The sequence below is a fragment of the Engraulis encrasicolus genome, unplaced genomic scaffold, assembly GCF_034702125.1.
Source record: "Engraulis encrasicolus isolate BLACKSEA-1 unplaced genomic scaffold, IST_EnEncr_1.0 scaffold_414_np1212, whole genome shotgun sequence".
Taxonomy (NCBI): Eukaryota; Metazoa; Chordata; class Actinopteri; order Clupeiformes; family Engraulidae; genus Engraulis; species Engraulis encrasicolus.
In genome coordinates this window covers 9672-19598 of record NW_026945714.1, presented here as the reverse complement: position 1 = coordinate 19598, position 9927 = coordinate 9672, and the positions used below count along the sequence as shown (strand labels likewise).

The window sequence follows — 9927 nt, the reverse complement described above, 5'->3', positions numbered from 1 at the left end:
ACCTATGCCTCATTTTGTACACTTCATTTTTGATGCCTTTTACCCTGTTTCTGTGTGTGCAGGCATGCATGCGTGCGCGCATGCGTGCATATGCGTATGTGTGTGTTTGAGCAGTTCAAAAACTTCAAAGGAAGGTCCAGAGATAAATTTGCACCAAATTTGCTCTTCCATCCCATCTCCTGCCTCATTTCACTAGACTCTCCCGCAGGCCGACACACTGGCTGGCTCCAATCTGAGGGCATCCTCACTGAAAAAAGAGGGAATGGTGGGTCTTTGAATTAACCTATATAAAGTAAATAGATGCAAAACAATTCATTAACATTCCTTGAGCAAACATGATTTCATCAAATAAGGATAATGTGTTCTTGGAGACTGCGGAATTTGCATGTTTCTAATGCTTTGAATGAACATGATTAAGTTGTGTCTGGAGTGGCCTCCAGTCCTGAGGTGGCGCTAGTGCACCACTTTCTAAGACAAGAAGAAGCCTGAAAGTTTCTAAGCCAGAGAGCCGTTCGCCTCAGCTCGGTCCTACTCTTCAGTCTCATCTCGCTGGAATAGTGTTGTCATGTGTGAAGATCTACACGAAATTGAGTAAGTAACTGAATTACTTTCATTTATTGTGGGCGATGTAGAACTGCTCTTGTGTCTTTTGTGTGTGGAAGCTGAGCCAAAGGTGAAGTTAGACTCTACTACATTTACCCATGCAGTGCTCTTTGCTTAGTAACAGGTGCACTGCAAACACATGCAGTTGGCATCATGTTAATTTCGAAAAGAATGGAAAATATGTACATTTAGGATATTCAATGATGTAAAAACTGCTACTGTACAACAATCTAGCTGGTCATCTTCAGTTAATAGCTATATTTGCGCGGGAGGGTCTGATCCGTTAATGGGGGAGGGGTGGTGGGGGTGCACAGCGAACTAGAACTTCATCGAACACGTTGCATGCTCACGAGAACAGAGGGCTGGCGTCGTTTCGGTGTGTTCATTTTAAGCCAAGTATTCTATTTTTAAAGTTTTTTGTTTTTTGACCCAACCCAGGTGTTTAATGCACACATGCACTTGTGGTCTTAACCGAAGATTAATCAAATGTAAGCTTTCCTGCACACAAAGTCAAAGAACAACCGACCTAGATAGAGTGCATATAATCTGAATTTAAACTTTGCACAGGGAATTGGATGAAACATGTGGGAATAGTATCCTATTTATTGAAGTGCATAGCACTTTTTTTACTTGCACTTATGGTGCAATGCAAAGCATGCACTGCCTTGTTATCTCGTTTTACTTAGCCTATATCTTCCTCTTTTAAGTGGAGCATTGTTTACAAGTAGCCTATTTTACAGAATGCATGCTCCTCATTCACGAATCCTGTGCTGTTTATAAATGTTTAACCTCACCAATTCCTTCTTTCTTTCTTTCTTTCTTTAAGGACTTCTGGCACAGTGGCCTGCACTGTTCGAAGTCTGTAAGGTAAGACATTCAATGCTGATTGTCTTTAAGGTTTTTATATTGTGTGTGTGTGCGTGTGTGTTTCCCTAATGTTTATGATTTGTCAATCCTTTGGGCTCTTTATGTCTTTTCAGATCAGTGCTGAATTCAAAATAATCACCACAGTTCCCCTGCAATCCAAGCAACTGTTGCTGAATTGGCTGATGTAAGTTTCTGTCTTTTTCGCCTGTCTACTTGATGGTTCCTGAGCAGAAAGCCTTTAACTATTGAGTTACACCCCTGCATGTTAAAACCCAATAGAGAGGATCATGATCTGCCTTAGTAGTCATGGTACCAGTACATTCATATGCATTTTTCTTTTGGTGGCAGTCAGCTTCCCAATGTTGATGCCATTCATAGAATCCCAAAACAAATCAGTACCACCACCATTTTTGACCGTAAACATGGGACTGTTTTCTTTATACTTCTCCCTTGGCTACTATCACACATGCTTGAAACAATCTAAAGCAAATGTGTTCATCATGGTTTCATCAGAGACAAACAGACTTCAGATATGGATTGCTGGAACCATGTCCTCTGGTCTGATGACACCAACATGAACACATTTTTTCGGATGGTGTCAAGCATGTGTGGTGTTAACCAAGTGAGTAGTACAAAGTAAACTGTCCCATGCTCATGGTCAAGTAGTGGTAGTGGGACAGACATGGTTTTAGGCTGGATGCATGGAGTCAATATTGGAAATCTGAATTTCACCAACATGTACCATGACAATTGAAGCAGATCATGATGCAGTCTGCGATTTTAAAGGTGCAGAGAGTGATTTTTTTTTAAAGTAGTTTATTTCCAGAACTCATGCTGCACAGGTTACAAATGTTCTCCTTTTTCTTTCTTTCTTTCTTTCTTTCTTTCTTTCTTTCTTTCTTTCTTTCTTTCTTTCTTTCATTAAGTTGTACAAGATGCACCATTTCTGAGGACTTCTGGCACAGTGGCCTGCACTGTTCAAAGTTCGCAAGGTAAGACATTCAATTCGGATTGTCTTTAATGTTTTTATTTGTGAATTACAGCGTTTTATCTCCTTTCTTGAATGTGTGTGTGGCTTTCTCCTAATGTTAATGATTTGATCGTTAAATCCTTTGGGCTCTTTATGTCTTTTCAGATCAGTGCTGAATTGAAAATAATCACCAGTCCCACTGCAATGGCCAGCACTGTTCGAAGTCCACAAGGTAAAGCATTCACTTTGGCCACAACCCTACCCAGTGCACCTTAACAACTTGACTCCTGCTTTAAATTAGCTGTTATCTGAATGGGGGTGACTAAATATTCCAGTGGTATAAGGAGCTGCTTCTCAAATTTTTATATTTAAATTTTGTCGTACTCTGACCAGTGAATATTAGATTATTGCTTAGTACTAGAATTGGAGTTATCTGAGACAAGATGATCTGATCTGAGAAGTGTTGATGACTACCTCCCTGGTGTTCCCACTCTCAGTGTGGAGTGTGACACTATTTGTATGCATTGTGCTATGCTCAACATGACATTGAGAGGCTTCAGTTGAAAGTGAGCAAGCTATCTCACGGTTTCCTTATTTCAATACACTTGCTACACAATTCATATGCAGCTAAACAAAAAGAAATATTAATATCTTCTATGTAGAAACAAAATGAGCACTACAATGAAGGGTATAATATCTGAGAGCACTTTGTTGACACATGTTTTTCACTCTGATGGGGGGGGGATCAGAGCCGACAGAGTGCACTAGCTGTGTTACGCTTTTCATTATATTGCCCGTTGTATGTCTGCCTAGAATATTGCATGTTTTATTTTTAATCATAAGTCATCAATGAAACTTATTGAGATGGGGAAAACTGTAAGAACTTCTTATTTCAGCCCCTTGACAGACAAGCCCTGCATGCCATATTACTGCACGCATGCACAAAGAGAAATGCAGTAGACTTTTCCTTCAAAGTCTTCTCGCAAGGAACAGTATATACCGTACCTGTATATGCATAATGAAACTTGTTGTTCTCTTAATTGAGACGAGCTGACCCTTACATCTCTGTGCTCTGAAACATCTTAAACAGAGGATTGGCATCACTGCTTGTCTACTACAAGCTTCTTGTAGGTCCCAGCCAAGGAGACACAGTAGACCTGGGGTGTTGTTCCATATGAGAGTGAGCTTTTTCATTGGCCTGGGCCCACTGGTATTCCTGTGACACACCAAGTTTCATGTCAAAGTCTTGTCATGCTATGCAATGATCTTGCAGGCCACATAAAATTACTTCATGGGTCACAATTGGCCCTGGGTTTGAGTTTGACATCCCTGCAGAATGAAGGCAACTACACAGCTTTGGCTCTGGTATTTGACGACTTCAGGCCAATTCACACCAGTGTTAAATCATCATCCAGGTCCCACATCAGAATTAGAACTGAGGAAATCTTGGCAGTGGAACAGAGGACATGCTTTGGACTTTGCAGTAACCTACTGCCCAGCTTAATGTTGATTTATTTGTTAATTCAAATGGCTTGGTTAATTTGTGTTTATTTACTTTTGTCTGTGTTGAATAGGTCATGGATGAAGTTGCCGTAGACGAAGCAATTGAAGACATCACAATTGGAATCTGCTCTGACAGAAGATTGGGCATCCCACCCTTTGGACATTGTCAGTTTTAGTGTATGTCTGTCACACACGTGACACCCAATCGGAAAGGACTCTTTTTTTCAGCAACTAAAAAACAGCAGTTATTTTTGTTTCTTTAAGTGAAATGTACCTTTTTTCTAGAGATCTATTTGCTTGCATGCACTTCCAGCTCCTTGCTGGTTTAAGAATAGCACTTGAGTGTGCATATGTTTTGTACGTACTGTGTTGATTTTGACCCAAACTAAAGACAAACAAAATACCAAAACTAGACTTAAATAAGACTGGGTAATGACACAAATGTGGTCACCAAAGAGGACAACCAAATGAATGGTGGACTGCCAGATGCACGCGCACATGCATACATTATACGTGCACATGCATACAGTATACGCGCATGAACGCACACACGCACACCTACAAGTGTGGACTAATGCACTTAGTCAATGAGCTAAAATAACTGTATGTAGAGTGAATTTTATTTGTGCCCGATGTGTTCACATGAATGCTAATCCAGCCAGAGAGCACTTTTTCACAGCAACCAAACAAATTATTTTCTTAAAGGTGCACTGTGTAGGATGGTGACCAGAGTAGGCAACTATGCTGCACATTGAAACGGTGCTGCCTATTACCAACTGTGTCCTTTTCATGAATATTTACTTAGTAATAAACAAAAATGTATAAATGTATTACGAAAATGTTTACTGTATTTCTAGAAATTCAAAATGACAGTCAGTGGAGAAGATTCCTCTCTTTCCCCCTTTCATGTATGGAAAGAGCAATGTCCCCAGTCATAACGACAACTTAAAGTTTGGTGGTGGTAAATATTCATGAAAAATGCAACATTTTTGCATGGGCAGCATGAAATCTCAAAATAAACTACTGAAAGTAATACACAGTGCACCTTTAAAGCGAATTGGACTTTCATTCTGTTCACAGACCCTGCTCGTTGATTGGTCTAAGAGTAGCAGTTATTTGTGACTGTGCTTATGTTTTGTATATCTGTGTGCATTTTACATGCGTACAGTGAAAGTCAATACATTTAATCACAGAATTCTGACTCTTTGTTGTTTTTGTTTGCACATGCCTGTACATCAAATTGTGATCTGCAATGCATTTGTATAGCCTAGACCTAATATGTTTACCATATGTTTTTTTATTTATTTATTTATTTATTTTATTTTTTTTTGGGGGGGGGGTGGATTGAGACTAAAGAATCATGTTACTGAAATGTAGCTGTATGCATGATTTAGGTGATTCCATCACCTTTTAATAAACATGAAAAAAATACTTTCAAACTATGTCAAAGTTTTGTGTTTTTCCAACATATTTTCTGGTTAATGGAATACCAATTAATTGTTTAGGATTAAAGTGATTTCATCACCTCTGATTTAGGTGAAAAAAACATTTTGTGACTATTTTAAAAAATCACATAGTTCCAACACATTTTTATGATGCTGGAACATGAATACGTTGTGTTAGGTTGAGGTGATCCAATCACCTCCGTTTAAGGTGATAAAATCACTTAAACCTTACACAATAAAAATAGGGGAAGAAATCATGTTGACCTTACACAATTGGATTGTGTGGGACCGATGTACACATTAAAATCATGTAAATCCAACGAATATTTTCTTTCAGTGCTGTCCCCTGTCCATGTCAAATACACGCCATAGTAATTTTTTTATACTATCTCTTGCTATGGCAATAGCTGTACTTTGTGAAATGTCAGCAATCAATGACTAATTTCCATATCATTTACTGATGTGCTTTGGTATTTTTGTGATGTGATGCAGACACGACACTGCAATTTAGCGTCTGGCCTCATTTACAGCACTACACTGTTTCCATGTCTTCCCTCAATGTGGCTTGCATAACTTTTCTCCTCTCTGTCTCATAAATCTCTCTCTCTCTCTCTCTCTCTCTCTCTCTCTCTCTCTCTCTCTCTCTCTCTCTCGCTATGTATATCTCTCAAACACAAGTTTGTCTACATCATTTTGGATGAAGCATACTTGTCTCTTCATTTCACTAGGTTCAGCTTTTGCACATTCCACAGCACCATAATATGTCAAGGTCCACCACGTGCACATGATGAATACCTTCAAAATTGCCAGTTAGACCCAGAGAGAGAGAGAGAGAGGGAAAGAGAGAGAGAGAGATTGAAGAAGTAGAGGTACTGTGAGATATGAGACACATTACGGGGAAACATGAAGTACTGTACATCGGAAATCAGATGGATGAAAGGAGAAAGGGAGACAACCAAAGAGGAGAATAGAGCCCCTCAAAACAGAACAAGCAAAGATTTCAGAAGTTGCTCATGTGAAAGCTACAAACCTCCCAGATTAAGTCTTATGTACAAAAATACATTTGTTGTACTGAAGAAAGATGAATCATTTAATGAGCATGTGTGCACACACACACACACACACACACACACACACACACACACACACACACACACACACACACACACACACACACACACACACACACACACACACACACACACACACACACACACACCATGACACACACAAACACCAACACAAAAACAAACACTCATACACACACAAACACACACACACACAAAGAAGTTTTGTTAAAAAGTGAAGTTCGACAGAAGTGTAATGAACGAGCGCCCTAATTAATCACCTGCATCTTACTCTTCACTCAACTGTCATTCGTCGGAATTCAGTGCAAAGACACGCATAACTAACCATCTGTTTCTTATTCTCCACTCAGCTGTCATTTGGTGGAATTTCAACAAAACAAAATTTGGCATGCCCCTTAACCTCACAGCATTTATTCTCCACTCACCTATCTCCAGGCAGAAGCTTGCTTTCTTGTTCGCACCCACCACCTCTCCCGCTCGCCTCCCTTCCACTGATGTTCGATCACTTCCTCTCTGATTTACCTTGCTCCATTGCTCTCTGACCATCACCGGCCAGGGGGGTGTCCACTCAAGACCTCGCACATATCTGTGGGCGCAGGTACTGCCCAAACTCTCAGTGGCGCTCCACTATCGTGACCTTGAGAATCGCGACCTTGTCGCACAGGCATTTCTTGGGCTTGGTGGTACTTCAGCACCATGGCCAGCGATCTTGCCCAATATGCCGCTATAACCATAATATCCGCACACCACACAATTCAACTAGCTTCACGAGTGCAGCGGTCTGTGTGGACCCTGTGAAGCACTTTGATGATCGGCTGCTATTTTGATCGACAGCTGCTCTCCAACGAGACCGCACGATCACAACAAGCCCGTTCTCCTGCGAGAACGACTGTAAAAAAATTTCCGTGAAATTTACAGCATTTTACTGGCAGCTGAGCTGCCAGTAAAAACTTGTAAATTTACAGTAATTTTCTGTCGTTAAAAATTACAAGAGATTACTCCAAAATTTAACAGAAAATTGCTGTATTTATTTTACAAGCCATCACTGTATATTTACAGCTTATTTAGTAATAATACAGCAAAACTCGGTTTCAAGCTAACAGTAAAAATCTGTAATTACATTAATTTACAGGTTTTCACTGGCAACTCAGCTGCCAGTAAAAATCTGTAGATTTACAGTAATATTCGGTGGTTAGGAATTACAAGAAATTACTTCAAAATGGACCAGTATTTGCTGTATTTAATTTACAAGCCATCACTGTATATTTACAGCTTATTTAGTAATAACACAGCAAGATCCGGTTTCAAGTTAACAGTAAAAATCTGTAATTACAACCATTTACAAGTTTTTACTGGCAGCTCAGCTGCCAGTAAAACTCTGTAGATTTACAGTAATGTTTAGTGGTTAGGAATTACAAGAAATTACTTCAAAATGGATCAGCAACCTGCTGTATTTAATTTACAAGCCATCAATGTATATTTACACTTTAGTAAGAAATAATGCAATGTAACTCTGTTTCAAGTCAACATACATTTTTATTGAATACTTCACTACATGCCAACAGCGCATTCAACTAACTAGGAGAAAGCACAAAGTTCAGAGAGGTACAGATCAGCTCATTCCAACTCACAAAATAAAAAACATGTCATTATGGAAGTACGGTGGCCTGTTCATATCCACATATTTGCAGTATTTCCCAGCATTATTCATAAATGTGCATATAATTTTTCTTCTTAATGTTCTCCATACTTAGATTTATTGGATAAACATTAATAGCTTAGCTTAGCATAATCACTGGAAGTATCTGGTAACTTTAGCATCAAGCCACAAGTGATCACTGGATACAATCAAATTGCAGTTTAACACTGTGGTTAATTTTACATTGATTTTTAAGTGGATAAGTACATTTGAAGGTGTTCTATTTTGTACCATAGACTTGCATTGCTATGATTAATTTGGTTATACTGTTAAATGGGGCAATACACACACATAGATGAAAATGATATGCACATTCATGAATAATGCTTGGAAATAATGCAAATATATGAAAATCAAAAAAGGGCAGACTGTTCCTTTAAGCTGTGAAATTGCAGGGTACATACACAAAAACATTAATGGAGTGCTTTTGCACAGCTCCTGTCTAAAGAATGAGAATATCATGAACAAAGCCTTGTACTTATGTAGTTCACATAACAAGAGTGAGTGTCTGTTTGCACGCAAGTAACAATATGTCCTCTTACACACATATTGTATGCAGTTCATAAAAAAGTGTGAGCGTGTGAGCGAAGTGAAATGTACTCATTGAATCAAAATGAGCTGATCTGCACCTTTCTGAACTTTCTGCATACCCTCAGCCAGTCAGACGCACTGTTAACATGCAGGTAGGCTCAGCATGGCAGCTGGTATTTTTGTGGAGTTTGGTGACATCTAACTGAAAAAAATACCAGTGGCCATACTGAGCCTAGCTACATGCCAACAGCGCATTCAACTAACTAGGAGAAAGCACAAAGTTCAGAAAGGTACAGATCAGCTCATTTCAACTCAGAAAACAAAACATGACATTATGGAAGTACGGTGGCCTGTTCATATCCACATATTTGCAGTATTTCCCAGCATTATTCATAAATGTGCATATAATTTTTCTTCTTAATGTTCTCCATACTTAGATTTATTGGATCAACATTAATAGCTTAGCATAATCACTGGAAGTAACTGGTAACTTTGCATCCAGTGATCACTTGTGGCTTGATGCTAATCAAATTGCAGTTTAACACTGTGGTTAATTTTACATTGATTTTTAAGTGGATAAGTACATTTGAAAGTGTTCTATTTTGTACCATAGACTTGCATTGCTATGATTAATTTGGTTATACTGTTAAATGAGGCAATACACACACATAGATGGAAATGATATGCACATTCATGAATAATGCTTGGAAATAATGCAAATATATGAAAATCAAAAAAGGGCAGACTGTTCCTTTAAGCTGCGAAATTGCAGGGTACATACACAACAAGTCCGACAGGCGGACAACAGATGCGTCCGTCTATGCCCGTTCTGAACCTTTTTTGCCCAAACGCCCCCTTGGCCTCCTCATAACCTGTCAAGGCAATTTATCAATAAGCCTACCATGTACTGTATAAGCCTGGATTTGAAAAAGTACCATAGGATTTCAACAGTGTTGGGCAATTTACTGAAAAACTGTAATGCATTGCTGATTACATGTTACTGTCTTTTCAAAATAATCCCTTACACTACATTTAGCAATGTGGGGACCTAAGGCGAATTTAGCTTAGGGGGGCCATCGGTCCATCCCATATCACATTTTTTTTTAACATAAAATCTCTATTTTTGTTAGGCTATTTTTTTTTTAATCACGATTTTTTATTTAAAATAAATAAATAATTACAAACATAAAAAACAGGCAAACATTACAATGAATTACAATG

General features: G+C 38.8%; 1 long non-coding RNA gene across 3 annotated transcripts; it reads left to right on the top strand.

Moving 5' to 3' along the window:
- Nucleotides 1-523: 523 nt before the first annotated feature.
- Nucleotides 524-4765, top strand: LOC134443972 (uncharacterized). 3 transcript variants are annotated; one of them, XR_010033808.1, is made up of 6 exons: nucleotides 524-591; nucleotides 1430-1470; nucleotides 1584-1654; nucleotides 2397-2462; nucleotides 2606-2672; nucleotides 4015-4765. It is a non-coding gene; the product is annotated as an uncharacterized LOC134443972 (long non-coding RNA). The 3 variants fall into 3 exon arrangements; XR_010033806.1 differs by lacking the exon at nucleotides 4015-4765 and having other exon boundaries at nucleotides 2606-3241; XR_010033807.1 differs by lacking the exon at nucleotides 4015-4765 and having other exon boundaries at nucleotides 2397-2617.
- Nucleotides 4766-9927: the final 5162 nt, after the last annotated feature.